This window comes from Triturus cristatus, chromosome 2_1 (assembly GCF_964204655.1).
Source record: "Triturus cristatus chromosome 2_1, aTriCri1.1, whole genome shotgun sequence".
Taxonomy (NCBI): Eukaryota; Metazoa; Chordata; class Amphibia; order Caudata; family Salamandridae; genus Triturus; species Triturus cristatus.
In genome coordinates this window covers 758,692,547-758,708,669 of record NC_140581.1, presented here as the reverse complement: position 1 = coordinate 758,708,669, position 16,123 = coordinate 758,692,547, and the positions used below count along the sequence as shown (strand labels likewise).

General features: G+C 40.7%; 1 protein-coding gene across 3 annotated transcripts in view; it reads right to left on the bottom strand.

The window, feature by feature from the left end:
• Positions 1-16,123, bottom strand: part of GRAMD2B (GRAM domain containing 2B) — a 482,135-nt gene that overhangs the window by 456,325 nt on the left and 9,687 nt on the right. The window lies entirely within an intron of this gene.

The following is a 16,123-nucleotide window of genomic DNA, read 5'->3' as shown; positions in this document are numbered from 1 at the left end:
GCAGAACGTGAAAAGGGGGCAGGGTAGAGAGTTCCTGACCCCCTAGCCTTTGTCAGGGGGTCCCTGAAGGACCCCGAAAGGTGAAAAAAACATTTTATTTTATTTTCAAAAAATCACGGGGTGCGCGCACGGTGAAAAACCCGTAAAAAAAAAAACATTTTAAACGAGCCATTCCATATTACAGGATACAGTCAATCTATAACTATATACATAGGTAGTTTATTGTAAAATAAATATATAAAAACTATAATAATACATACATAAATTAGCATTTAAAAAACCTTACAAATTCACTAAAAAAACATAGGTTTCACACACGTTATAGTTAGAAATTAGCATTTAAAAAACCTTGCAAATTCACTTAAAAAACCATAGGTTTCACACACGTTATAGTTAGGAATTAGCATTTTAAAAACCTTGCAAATTCACTGAAAAAACCATAGGTTTCACACACGTTATAGTTAGGAATTAGCATTTTAAAAACCTTGCAAATTCACTGAAAAAACCATAGGTTTCACACATGTTATAGTTAGTTCAGCTAAATATAACTCGCGCGACCGCAATCCACTGCTGATGATGTCACATATTACATCACTGTATTCACTAAGATACTGTTAATAAGTCGGTTATACAATTAATTTTACCAAAAAAAAAATCCATTTAGACACTTATTTACCCATTTATTCTTCCATTAACCTTTAGATACACATATATAAAAAATATTTATTTTTCAGAAAGACACATATTCACTGGATGATGTCATCAGTGATGTCATCAGTGATGTCATTTGAGATGTCATCAGTGATGTCATGAGTGATGTCACTGACCATTTCATGAGTGATATAATATGTGACATCATCAGCAGTGGATTGCGGTCGCGCGAGTTGTATTTAGCTGAACTAACTATAACGGGGGAATTTCAATGGTTTTTTACGAGTGAAATGTCCAGCTAACTATAACATGTGTGAAACCTATGGTTTTTTCAGTGAATATATATATATATATATATATATATATATATATATATATTCCACGTTATAGTTAGATCAGGTAACTATAACTTGCGCGCCCACAATAAACTGCTGATGACGTCACATAGTACATCACTCATGACATGGTCAGTGACATCACTCATGACATCAATGATGACATCTGAAATTACACATTGTGGATTGCGGTCCCGCAAGTTATAGTTACCTGATCTAACTATAACGTGGAATTTCATTGGTTTTTTACGAGTGAAATGTACAGCTAACTATAACATGTGTGAAACCTATGGTTTTTTAAGTGAATTTGCAAGGTTTTGTAAATGATAATTCCTAACTATAACGTGTGTGAAACCTATGGTTTTTTCAGTGAATTTGCAAGGTTTTTTAAATGCTAAGTTATGTATTTATTTTTTATTTTTTTTTCTGGTTTTTCACTTTGCGCACACCCTGCGCGCACGGTGCCATTCGCGCACCGTGCGCGCGCTGTGGGCGCTCGGTGCGCTCCGCGCACCGAGCGCCCACGTTGCGCAGTCCATGCCGTGCACGCCTCGCCTTTTTTTACGCAGTAACATTTGTTTTTTTCTCCCTTGTGGGTCCTTTAATTTATTTAATAAATGTGATTGTTACTTCTTTATTTTTTTTTTTGTATTTTTTTTGCCGTGCGCGTACGGTAAGCTTACCGTACGCGTACCCCGCGATTTTTTTTTAAAATTATTAAATTTATTTTTCGTACTTTTGGGTCCTTCTTGGACCCCCTGACAAACACTAGGGGGTCTGCAACTCTCTTCGTTGCCCCCGTTTCACGTTCCCCACCTTTGTTTCTCAGTGCAAGAGACAGAAAATGGCGGCCGACACTTCCTGATTTCGACCGATTCGAATGTTTACAGTCATGTAACCACCAATCAGAATTGAGCTCGCGCACGGCACCGTACGCGTACGGTAAGCTTACGGTAAGCGCACGGAGCGCGCTTACAGATATATATATTGATTTAAATGCTATTTTCTCAGGACCTACTGAACAGATTTACACCAGACCTACAAAAGGCACATCCTTGACCTGAGGACTACCTCTCTGCCAAATTTCAAGTAATTCTGTTCAGCCGTTCGGGCTGTAGCTGTGTCTAAAGGTCCTATGGAAAAATGCATGGGGAAAACGCGTTTTGGGACCCCCCTTTTTTCTCAGCCCCCGCTTGACGAATCCCCCCGAGACTTTCAGGGTAGGAGCGGAGCGGAGCGCCCCATTAGTTTTGAAAATTTCGCGAGGATTCGTCGACCGGTGCCAAAGTTATTCCAAATAGAATGTTGCGGATTTCCTATGGAAACACGGTCCTAACTATAACTATCTACTGGCGACCGCCAGTAGATAATATATATATATATTACCTACTGGCGGTCGCCAGTAGGTAGTTATAGTTAGGACCCCTTTTCCATAGGAAATCCGCAACATTCTATTTTGAATAACTTTGGCGCCGGTCGACGAATCCTCGCGAATTTCTCAAAATAGGTGGGGCGCTCCGCTCCGCTCCTACCCTGAAAGTCTCGGGAGGATTCGTCAAGCGGGGGCTGAGATAAAAGGGGGGTCCCAAAACGCGTTTTTCCCATGCATTTTTCCATAGGACCTTTAGACAGGGCTACAGCCCGAACGGCTGAACAGAATTACTTGAAATTTGGCAGAGAGGTAGTCCTCAGGTCAAGGAAGTGCCTTTTGTAGGTTTGGTGTAAATCTGTTCAGTAGATTCTGAGAAAATAGCCTTTAAATCAATATATATATCTGAGCCAGCTTACGGTACGCTTACCGTAAGCTTACCGTACGCGTACGGTGGCGTGCGCGAGCGCGATTCTGATTGGCTCTTAGATCTTAGTAAACATTCGAATCGGCCGAAACCAGGAAGCGGCGGCCGCCATTTTCTCTCTCGCACTGAGAGTTAGGTTGTTAAATAAAACCAATACACATGTAAAGGAGCTGTTTTGACAGCTCACACACACATAGCCATGTTGAGGGAGTCCCCCAAGACCCCCCAAGGCCAAAAATGCCATTTTTATTTTTTCGCTAATTTCGCCGATTACGCTTACCGTACGCGTACGGTAAAAAATGTAAAAAAAAAACACTATCCACACTCTCCCCACCCCCTTTGCTTTTGGTGGCCGTAGGCCACCCAATGTGCAGGGCTTATCTATAATGTGAAAAACCACAATATTTTTAACAAAAATAATAAAAGAAAAAATTATCCACACTCTCTCCACCCCGTGTGCAAATGGTGCCCGAAGGGCACCATTTGTGCATGGCTTATAAGCACCGTAAGCACAGTAAGCACCGCGTGCTTACTGTGCGCGCACGGTGCGCGAAGCGCACCGTGCGCGCACGGAACGAACTGCGTTAAGTGGGCGCGCACGCCACGAATGGCGTAAAGTAACTTAGCATTTAAAAAAACGTACAAATTCACTGAAAAAACCATAGGTTTCACACACGTTATAGTTAGGAATTAGCATTTAAAAAACCTTGCAAATTCACTGAAAAAAACATAGGTTTCACACATGTTATAGTTAGCGGAAATTTTACTGATAAAAAACCAGTGAAATTCCCCCGTTATAGTTAGTGCAGGCAACTATAACTCACGCGACCGCAATCTTCTGCTGATGACATATGTGTCTTAATGAAAAAAAAATATTTGTAATATATGTATAGCTAAAAATGTGTGGAAGAAGACATGGGCAAATAAGTGTCTAAATACAGTATTAGCATCAGCAGAGGATTGCGGTCGCGTGAGTTATAGTTGCCTGCACTAACTATAACGGGGGAATTTCACTGGTTTTTTATCAGTAAAATTTCCGCTAACTATAACATGTGTGAAACCTATGGTTTTTTTCAGTGAATATATATATATATATACACAACACAATATGGTATAGGGTGTTCATAAGGATGTTCTTCAGACTGTCAAGGATTATTTATTATACATCCATGATTTGATTAAGCTGACCTTAGGAAATGAAGGCAACTTTTGCTCTAAAACCAGTTGATAAGTGTTATTGGGATGATGTCAAATGATGAAAACATTTGAAAGAATAGCTCTGATTCCCCAAAACATCTCCTTTTTCGATAATTATGCTTGCTTTTATGCTTGTCGTTGACTTTGTAGAGTGATCTGCTGCCTTTTGGCTATGTGTGTTCTATTAAATTACGGTATACATACGTACTTACATATATAAGTCGAACAAGCAGCACGTACTCCAGCAGATACTTTATTACTTGAGACAATATTGATAGATAAAATATCTATAGGTTATCACTTTTATACACTGCAAGGAAAGATTTTCAAGGTGAATGTGAATCTATTGGCACTAACTGAATAGTGGGCTATATGGTTTATTTTCTGAAAACATTATTTCTCAACAGTGTAATAATACATAATTTTACTATTAGAACTGGAGAAATGCATTTGATAGAAATAAATTACACCCGCGATTAGGATATGGGAAATGTAGAAAAAAAATGAAAGGCATTACATCCTTGAAGTGGCAAGGATGTTAAATTGGAGATTCAAAGCTTAGGTTAGACACCCACTACCTCAGTGTCTTAGCATAGGTTTGACACCCACAACAAAGCGATATCAAGGAATACCAACCATCATCTCAGAAATATATGTTACATCACATACTTTCTAGCCAGATCATATTTGAAGATATTAGTAAAAGTCACAGTCTTAGCCAGAATCGGATACAGCTCTTTATAAGATCAGACTCACTTAAAATAAAAGAAGTCCTGCATTCTGCTGCCTGTCTCATTTCCAGAACAAAGAGATTCACCCATATCACTTCAGGCCAATCATCACTAAATTGGCTTACACTAGAAGTATGTACAAGACTGCCTGCATCACCTACAAATAGATATTCCAAATACCAGGCAAAAAATCCGAACCCAGCCAGAGGTCGCAAAGAAAGATTTCACTCTGACTAAATTTCTCCAAATGCGAGAAAATCTCCACTGCAAGGCACACATTTTCCAGCAATGCTCTACAAATTTGAAATGCTGTACAAATTAATATATGTGTGTTCTTCTCTTTCAAATTATTCATAGCCAGGCTAACAAATTATCTAGTGTGTTGTAGTGATAAGACCTATATTTAACACTGGATGCAGACTTGACTTCAGGATTTGAATCTTTAAATGTGCCTATTTTTATTTATATACATATCTCCCAATATGATCTGAAAGTTTAGTATAGCTGCTGTTTACATACTTCGTACTATGTCCACCATGTAGATTTCTATTCAATTCCAATGTATCCAATATATGAAGCATTGAGATACTCCTGCCTAAGGTAAAAAAGTGACATTTATAAAGTAAAAAGAGATAACACTACATTCTATTGCTGACTAGAATGTAATAGCCATTTTTTAATCTACTCAAGGACCCCATGGGACATCACAATTGCCACAAGTGAAGCTTTGGATACGCCAACTTTGACAGTTGTAGCCTGGAAAACAGCAAAATCCACCCATGGCTAATAATGACATAAAGTCTCAGTCACTCTTCTGGAATCAAACATAATCTGTATTGGTCAGAAAACAGTACTATTATTCTGATAGAAATGAGAAACACAGAAACAAACTAGAACAGAGACAGGAAAACCCACAAGCCTACTGAAGGCATCCACCATGACCTTTCCAACCAGAGGTGTCCAACATTATACAAGCTAAACTGTTACCAAACATCTTTTAATTATTGAAGAAGACAAAAGGAGTCTCTTACAAACTATGTGGGTAATTCTGACATAAGAATTAAGAAAACTGACATACAATCTGAACAGAGACACTGGGAAATCTCAGAACCAGTAACCAAAAAGGAACACCACCACTTCAGTACAATTCTGGACCTGTGAATACACTGCCAGCTAGAAGGACTGCTGTGCTGTTACAAGGACTGCCACTCTGGTGGACTCCTGCTTTGTTGTACTGACCTGCTGGCCACTTGCTTGGCAGTGAGAAGGACAGGACCTGCATATTTTCAACCCAGAACCAAAGTTGCTCAAAGGGCTTGTTGATTGCCTCTTGTTCTGAGGTCTCAGGGACACCAAAGACTTCAACCACCCTGCTACAGCACCTGGACTCTGCCATCTGTGAGTCTTGACTTGCCAAATGGCGTTAATCCAGTCCACCCTGGAAGTGGGTATAAAGTGCAACTCCTGTAGAACACCAACGCATTGCTTGGCTGCACCCCTCATCTTTGTTGACGCAACCATGATTAAGGTAGGTTTGTTGAGCAAGCCTCACTGAGTCCCTGCATCTTGCCCATACTTCATCGAGATCAGCCTGAAATCTTGACTTTGTCCCGGTCCAGCACAACCAGATAACCCACATAAGTACTTATTGCTTCTAAACTCTATTTTGAAGTTTATTTTAAAAAACTTCATATCACAAGTTCTACTTATTGAATTTTTGTTGTTTTGGTCTTGTTTTGCTCATTAAATTAAGCTCTATTTTTCAAGCCTTGCTGATAGAAGTTGTGCGTCTGCTGTGATCTTCAGAGTTGCCTGCCTACTGAAACGGGAGAACTTTGACCCCCAGAGGTATAAATTCCAAGGGAAGCGAACTCAGCTGATAGGCTCAGTGTGAAAAGTGACACAGAGGGAGAAAAGAAAACATACCAGAGTGATGAGAAAACCCATGAAGTGCCTATGGTCTTCTCGTCTCCCTGGCCTACTGCAGAGTTAAGTCTGACTGAAGAGAGGATTTGTTTGACTTGCTACCGTCAATTGTGAGATTGCTGGACAAGTTTTTCTTGAGTTACTGCCTTGCCAGCTGGCTGACTGAAGAGAGGAGATGGAGTTGCCTAAACACTCCTTGATGAGCTCAACAGCTTGCCCTATGCCCTGTCCACCAGCACACCCATGCTTGATAATTCTCAGTAGCCCCACAACAGGTAATTCCACATGTCCCTGGGATACTGACTGAGAAACTTTGGGTAAAAGAGTTTGGTGGGGCACTTTATTGAACATTGATATCCCCACACAAGAACTAAATAGTTGTTTGCTAAGGCTGACCTACAAGTCTCAGAATTGTAGGGAGTAGCTCTGCTGTAACATAGTGACTCTGCATCAGAGCTTTCAGTTTAGAAAGCTTTATTAAATATCATAAACCAAGTAAAACATCAGTACAGAGAAAAAACAAAGGCAATGTAATAGAACAATAGAATAAAATCGAAATCATACAGTCTGAACAAATGCCAATAGAAAAGTAGGGAATATACTTAGGGAAACAGCATTTTTAAGGTTTTGATTAATGGGCAGGGAGGATAGAGAAGAGAGGAGAAGAGAAGAAGGGGAAGGGAGGGGGAAATGTAAACATTATACAGGGTAAGCATCATATAAATACCGTAAGCTAGTAAATGAATATATAAACTAGATGGAGCTGTATGTTGAACATGAACAAAAAGAGAAATAAAAACAGCTATTTAAGGGGCAGTTTGAGAGAGAAAATTAGTTAATGGCAACCATAACAAATCTTTTTTGATCAAAAGAGGTACAGTGGTGGCAAAAGCACGATCCAGCCGATGGTGGCGGCATAATTTAATCGTGATTATGTCTATGTTTTCATTCTGTAGAGAAACATGCAGACCACTAGTGCATCCCTGTAGATTTGCCTATTCTGTATACATTGTAATACGACCTGTTGTGATTAAAATGCTTCTCCTTCACGCTAAAAAGACAAGCGTCGGGCTGTGTATTACTTTATTGCCCCTCCTGTGTGAGTTTTTGAGTTCTGAATCTCTACCGCTCACACTACCTTCCAGAAATGTCTTGGACTGGTTGTCCTCTCCACCCCAGGACACGAGTCGGATATGACCTAAACCACCACAGGTGTTACCAAGTATCCGATGTCTGTCCTGTGGCCCTTGCCTGTCTGGCACGCTGCATCATATATGCTTGCAATTGTGCATATCAGAACAGTTCACTTTTTTTCAAGACACTGACTTCTAAAGTGCATACACACTTAACTGGGAAATTCTCTAAGTTAATGGGTGAGTGCTTACAGCACCACTTGGAAACATGGCGATCCTATCACCCTTCCTGTTTACTTACTAGCCGCTCTACCTGAAGTGACTGAGTTTTAGCAATACCACTGCTATGCCCTGCACGTGCTCAAAAGTTCACTTTACGGTCATTTGATTTGGACAAATAACACAAACAAACTGGTGAAAATATTCTCTTCATCGTGCCTACGTTGTTAATACTAACACGAATCTTTTCTGAATGTTTATGATTTTACAAGGAATAGGGTTTGAATCTTAATATGCGATGACCACTAGATTGCTCTGTCTGTCAGGAAAATATCCGGTTGTTTTTTAAACTGGAGAAAAGAATTGGTTTGATAAAAAGGGAAATAAATCGACAGATGTGTACTGTATTTGAAGATAAGCCTTTAAGGTCTCTCAAAGTTGATAGTTACAGAGCAGTACAAATGTATGCATTGCACTGCCATCACGTCTCCAAAATAAAAACAACTTGTGCTGCTGCTGACAGTCAATGAGCGTTCTCGACCAAAGTCGAAAAAGGAACAAAACCGCTTCTGACGTGCGGATGGATATATGCTAAGAGCCAGTTGCTCGGTGGAGGGAGGTTGGGTGGACAAAGTTTCTGGTTGCAGTTCCAACATCAGAAAGCGACGCATCTGTCATTACCACGCAAACAATAGACACGTATTTCTAGAAATACAGGTCTCGCTCTGGTGAACTGCATGGAAACAAGAGGAAGCACGGCCCGACTCGGATGGGGACGAAGGAGAGCGCTGCGAGCCTGCGAACAGCCGTCCGAGTAAATAACACAACAATACGCACAACAGTCGCTGACACCAGAAGGCAAACGTGCGCACAGGGAAACAGAGGGTGAATGGAAAGTTCCAAATTGACCTGCACGTCTTCCAAGGTTCATTGGAATAGACTGCAAGTGCGGCTATTTGCCGTTGACGTCACTAGACTGAATAGCGGAAAAAACAAAGCGTACCAGTGGTGTTTTTCCAAAGTACTTGATCCCTGGGGATGGGCCATCGAGAAAGACTTTCCAGGTGCATATATCATTTTCGGTGGAAACTAGAGGGAGCAGAACCAAAATGTGTGGTGGTTTGGAGAAAGGTGTTTCCACATGGGAAATCTATTTTCCCCATATAGAAAAATTATTTAGAAGTATAAGATGAACTTCATTGTTGAATTTATGCATTTGTAAATTGCCACTATGTATATGCACAAATGAGTAAATGCTGTCTGTAATATAGATTTTACAGAACGATACTGGAATAACCCTTGGACTGTGAGACTGATGCAGAGCCCCAGATAGTGTTGTGCAGTGCTACTCAACCTGTGGTCCAGGGACCACTGAGGTCCGCGTAGCCTACTCCGGGGGGCCGCGACTGCTTAAGAAATTAAATACTATTAATATATTAATAGAGAGTATAAAAATAATAAAGCTAAATTTAAAATTTTAAATTTCAAACCGAGCTATAAATATAAAGGAATCTGAAATTGGAGGCAACAAATTAAGTTAAAATTCTCGGATTGATTTGTGGAAACTGTGCAAGTGCATCGAACAGAATATATTACAGATGATGAGCGGTCTCAATTGAATTTAGAAAAGCTCCATAATTCACATTAAAATGCATTTTTTTTTAAAGTTTGTGAATTCAATAAAATATGTCATAATTTGTCTATTTTTTGATGAATGCTTGTTTCTATATTTTTTATGCATTGTTTGGCAGTTCAAATCATCGGAAAGGCTTAGCTTCTAGTAATGACTCACTGGGAGTCCCCGGAGTCAAAAGGTTAAGTACCACTGGTGTAGTGGAATCAAACGTGATTTTTACAGTAGTCGGAAATACATTGCAAACATCGGAGGAATCCTTGTGAATATAGTTCGAAGTAATGATGTTATTATTAGATCTTGTCATGGCTGACTTTCTATATGTTTTTGTTATAGGAGAGCATATTCAACATATTAAACATATTAAATCTTTTGTAATGCAAGTAACTCCCATGTGTTTTGGCTGGGGATTCATGTACTATATTAGAGCTCAATATGCTTAGGAAATATTTAAACCGTGGCAATTTAACTGTACTAATACAGTATAAAACAGCTTTAAATTAGTGCTATCACGTAACATTTTTTAAAGAAAGATTTGTTTACTATATATATTTTAAGCTCCTTTCTGATGCGTTGAGTGAAACATTTAGTTAATATATCATTTAGAATAAGCCTAATTCACTGATACAAACTCAAAAAGGCATATTTGATAACAGGGAAACCTGACTCATTGAACTGCCTCTACATGACCTTCTAAAATCAAGTAAGAACCACATCAGCAGAATACCTTGATAAACAAACCCTTAGTAATTTAAGGGAGAACCACGTGTCCCAGAAGCATGCCACTCATGTCCATCTCAAATTAATATATAATAGAATTATTCCATGCAAATCACAGAGATAACCCAATCATCCAAATAGTACCAAACACATTGATAAGACCCACTCTCTGAACATACCACACAATCTCCATTACCTCATATTACGATAAGCCAAGTCAAAATAATCTTCTATATCTGTATAACCAAAAATGGTCACAATGTGCCAACAGCATCAATCAGCCAAATAAAACAACTAAAAAAGCAACAGCATATATACCTGCCTATATGTAACAAACCCCAAGCATTCTTTTGAGTTTTTATTCATCCTCAGATTGCATCCTGTGTTAAATACATACTCCCACCATTCTCCCAAAACCCTGCATAAAAATGTACCTTTTTTATATCTAGTGATTACTCTCTCTGCTTCCTTTCTACTGAAATATCTATTCCTTCGAGGACATCCTCTGTATACCTTAATACTCTGAGTGTAGCCTACTTTGTTGCATGCATACCCATCTTACTCTCTACTATATTTCAGCAATCAATCAATTATTAGATTTGTAGAGTGCTACTTGTCACCTGTGAGGGTATCCTGGTTCTAACAGGGTCCAGTTGATTATTCGAACAACCAAGTCTTCAGGGACTTTTGGAACTCTGGAAGAGATGGGCAGTTCTGCGTCGTTCCATCTTGTTTGCTGCTAGGTATTATAATTCTAATAATAATAATCATAATAAAGTGATTTATAGAGCACCTAGTAACTTCTAACAAAGTGTCTCAGCGCTGAGGAATAGATCCCAAAAACAGGTTCAAGCGACTAACACAAACAGTCCCAATCAGATCGATCTAAAAAACCAGGCTTTTAAGTTTTTACAAAATGATAGTTCTTTTTTTTCTTGCCTGAGATAGAGGAGAAGAGAATTCCACATTTTGAATTCCAAAAGATGAAAAGAGCAGCCCCTGATAAGCAGTCCTCTTCTTGCAGCATGAATTCAATCCAGATAGGCTCCTGCTGATCTTAAATTCTTTGGCGGGGGGGGAGGGTATAACCAGAGATTGCAGATAACGAGTGCCCTGTCGGATACAAGCGGTGAGGGTTAGACAACAGGATGCGGAGCGGAGGTGTCTGGTGGGCGGATGGAAGTTGAGGTGGTGGTTCAGATAGGTGGGTCTGCAGTTGTGCAGGGCCTTTTATGCATAGTTCAGGAGCTTGAACTGGCATATTATCTGTACAGTGAGCCAGGGGAGTTCCTTGAGGTACAGGGTGAAGTAAGTTTGTCTAGCAAGATGCAGTACAAGTCTGGCTGCAGAGTTCTGTGTGGTTCATAGTCATGAAGGAGGGGAGCTATGATCCTTGTTTAGAAAGCGTTGCCATAGTCCAATCAACTGAACATGAGGGCCTGGGTGATGGTGCATCTTAAGCTTTGGGACAGCCATTTGAATATCTTATTAAGCATGCAGAGGATGAAGAAGCAGGAGGAGGAGAGGGAGTTGACCTGGGTCGTCATAGCTAGCTTGTCTTCTAAAATGCCTAGGTTCCTAGCATGGTCAGTGGGGTTAGGAGTAGGTTCGGGTTCTGTGGGCCACCAGGATGTGCCCCTTGGGGAGCTTTTGTTTCTGAAAATTAGTACCTCTGTTTTGTCTGTGTTGAGCTTCTGCCAGTTGTCCTTCATCCGTTTGGTGACACCTGTCATGCAGTGTTGGAAGTTGGTCTTGGTGGTGTCTTCGGAGAGGGAGAGGATGAGTTGTGTGACATCGGCATAGGATATGTTTCCGTGGGTATGGGTGATGCTGGCCAGATATGCCATATAAGTGTTGAAGAGGGTGGGGCTGAGCGAGGATCCTTGGGGTACTCCACAGAGGATTTTCTTGAGCATGGAGGTGAAGGGGGGAAGGCAGACTTTTTGTTTTCTTCCAGTCAGGTAAGAGGAGATTAATCTGAGAGCAGCTCTTTGTATGCCTATTTTGTGCAGCCTTGTGATGAGTGTGTATTGAGAGACCATATCAAAGGTTGCCAAGAGGTCTAGGAGGATCAAAGCCTCAGTCTCTCCTCGGTCAAGTAGGGTTCGGATGTTGTCGGTAGCCACGATGATGGTTGTATCAGTGCTGTGGTTGCTGTGGAATTCCGATAGGGAGGAGTCAGTTAGCAGGTTCCGTTCCAGATGTGAGGAGTGTTAGTGGTTGATGCCTTTTTCTAATACTTTGCTTGGGAACAGGAGCAGGGAAATTGTTCGTAGTTGTTGAATTCACTGGGGGTCTTTCGATGATTTCTTTAGTAGAGCATTGATTTCTGTGTGTTTCATGTCCACTGGGAAGGTTGCCATGGCAATTGATGTATTGGACAAGGTTTTGAGTACATAAATGATTCTGGCTTTGCCTAGGTTTAAGATGTGGTGAGGGTATGGGTCAGTTGGGGCCCATGAGTGGACCAAGTTCATGATGGAGATGGTGTCCTGTGAGTAGAGCTGGCTCGACTTGCCAGTTAGTACAAGTTTGCAAGGTTGTCACAGAGTTCCTGTGAGGGAGTAATGCTGTGTGTTGCAGCTGTGGGGTTGGAGAATTCTTTGACGATGTTGAAGAGATTTTTGCTGTTATTGGAGCTTGATTTGATGCGTGATGCTAAGGCCTTTTCCTTCAATGCTCTCAAATGCCTGTGGTAGAGGCTGAGGTCTGTCTTGAAAGTAGTGTTGTCGGTCGTGCCCTTACCATACCTCTCCTCACAAATTTGTCTTCTAGGTAACCAGAACCATATGGTCCAACAATGCCTCACCTTTTTTAGCCTATTTACACTCCAGAGTTTAACTCAATGCTGATCACATCTGAACTCTTCTTCTATTTAACCTCTCTTATCTCTCTAACGTTATCCAGCCTCCTCTAGCCAGTCTACTCATCCCATTTTCATCTTTCATGAACCCTCACTAGTAATTTCACCTACCTCCTACTAATGTAATATACCCAAGTGGTTATATAGAAGACAGACCCAAACTTCCAAATGTTTTTCTAAACAGTCAAGGTACTAACAGTGAACAAGTCTTAGATCTTCGATTTCTCAGTAGATGGTATCTTGAAACTCTAGAATAATGTCAGTGTGGACCCTGACTGCAGATACCTTTGTGCACTATTATGAATATTACAAACATATTTTTTATATATTTATTAGAAAACCCTTCTAGTGTTCTTTGAGAAGTGTGAGAAAGTTCCTCTTTTTGCAAGGTAATACCTGTTATGCTGACTGGTGCTGTTGGTATTTGAACTCAACACCCTGGGGTATGGCTGTCTGGGCCTGAGTTTATGTGCTCACACCCTTGGAAAAGTGGCTAACTCCTAATTGGCCTACTAAACCTTCCGGTAAGCTACAATATATGGTATAGGAAAATACACCAATGGTGTGGAAAAGTAAAATGTCACCTGTGGACTGCAGCACATGCAATGCCATCCACAAGGCTTACAATAAAAACATGTCATCAGGCCTACCTGTGGGGCCTGACTCGTGTAGCTTTTGAACTTGTGGGCAAACTTGGCAAAATAAGCCTTTTAGGTAGGACAGAAACCTACTATTAAATATTAATTAAGCCACCCCTATATTGGCCCTATACCTACAAAGGTAGGGTGCCCGGTATTTAAAAGAGGCACGTGCAAGAATTTAATGTTGGCATGTATCTACAGTGACTATCCTTCAAACGCTGTTTTCACTGTGAAGGGCTACAGTTGTCCAATGAGCAAAACTAAGTTAAAAAAAAAATCATAATTCTGCTATGTCTGGTGGGAATAATCCAAAAACTCATTTTTAATGTGTATTAAAAATCAAATTCAGTTGCGAAGTCTGATCTTTAACACATATTTAAGAAAGGTGACTTTTAAATAATTAGACTTTGTCTGCTTGAACCTCTAGTAGATTAATTAACATTAGTCTGCCAGCAACTGAACTTTCTGTGCTTCCCCATAATGAGGTGTGTTAACTGCTACCAGAGCAGAACAAATGGCTACTGCATTTTAACAGGAAGACGTGAGTAAAAGGTGTGTGACACATAACAGCTCAGAAAGAGCAGCAGGAGAGGGTTCAGGAACGTCAATAACTTGAAAGTAATCAGGGTCAAGCCGGCCTATTTATAGTCAAGTGTAAGGGGAGACCAGAGGAATATAAGCCTTTTGTCCTCTGGGCTCTCTGTAGCCAGGTTAGCACCAGCCCACTGGGAGAGGGAGCTGGTCTCAGAACCAGTTTTGTGTAGCTGAGGAGGAGGGAACTGCTCAGACAACACGCTCTTGCTGTCACACATGCCAACTCCAGGGGCAGAAAGGCTGTACCAACATGGATTTTCCTAAGAATAGTGCACTGTGGGGTAGTTTGCAGTAAGATAAATAAGGATGTGCTGTAAATGTGAGAATGTTTGCCCTTAAAAACCTTTTTCTCAATGGTTTGGAAGCGTCCATAAGTCACAACCACCCACTGGCTAGTAAATCCTACAAAAGGAGCACCTACCTCACAGCTCATCAGAACACTCTCTGAAACTGTGGAAGAACGGACGGGGACTGGACCTGCTGTTTGAGACTTGAAGAGCTGGTCCTGCTTTCATTTGTACCCAGGACTATAAAGTGGACTCCAATGGACAGTTGTCTGACCTCCTGTATGGCTGCAGGGACACCACAAGCTGACTGAGGCCTTTTTCCTGAAGTGCTCAGCTGACCAGGGTAAACTGGACCTGAACTGGACCCTGATGGTGGTCTCTACTGGACAAAGTCCTGCCTCTCAAGTGTCGTCCATGAGGTCCTGGGAGCATTAGAAGTGACCGACAGGAAATGCTCTAAAAACTCTGAAAAGATACAACTTAGAAACCTTTTGAACTGCCACAAGCTTTGAAGCGTCAGCATGACTTCGCAGCGAAAGTATCCAATTTCTAAAGGACTTCATCGAATACAGAGTCAGGCCCGCCCTTATTGAGGGTTTGAGCTTGATAAAAAGGGCTAAGTCTGAAGCTAGAAATCATGTTCAGGCAAAGGTGTAAAAAGTATCCACTTGATGCGAGGTCTTCAGCGGCCGCAAAATTTTAATTTTTCCCGCTTGGAAAATTTACAACTAAAACCAGCTGCTGCAGTAGGACATCATCCAGTGGCTAGCCTGCTTCAAGAGAACTTAGGCAGATACAGCTGCAACTTTACCCCAATGGAGGATTTTGACTTCCACCGCAGAGACAAAGTCAGAAGGCAAACTCTTTGACTGAGACGAACCCGCTCACGTCCAGCCTAAAATCGTGCAGAGGTCCCGTTTTTTTGCTGCTTTTTGCCTGGATTCTTTTAAAATGATCGTGATTCTCCTTATTGCATTTTTATTTTCGTAGGGTCATTTTGCTCGTTAAAGTTTTCTCTATTTTTATACATTTTATATATTTTTTACTTTTGTACTGCTTTGTTGCTGCCAACTACGTTACACATTTTTCTAAAATAATCTGGGTTGAACCCAGATTTAAATTACTGCAACTGTCTTGTACCCTGACAAGTCAATGGCCTTATTCCTTTTGATGGACCAATATCCACCTCAATTAATCACCTACTTTCTTACAAGGAGATTTTAAATGATCCCTTGTATTCCAAATGAAGATAGAATTGAAAGCACTATTCTGGGTCTTTTAAGTGATACGAGCAGCAATAAAAGCAAGGTCTCATTGCAGACAATGTGCAAACTTGAGTATTAGTAATTCATTTGGCCCTCGGTTGCTTTAGTGGGTGTAAAAGTCTACATACTCTG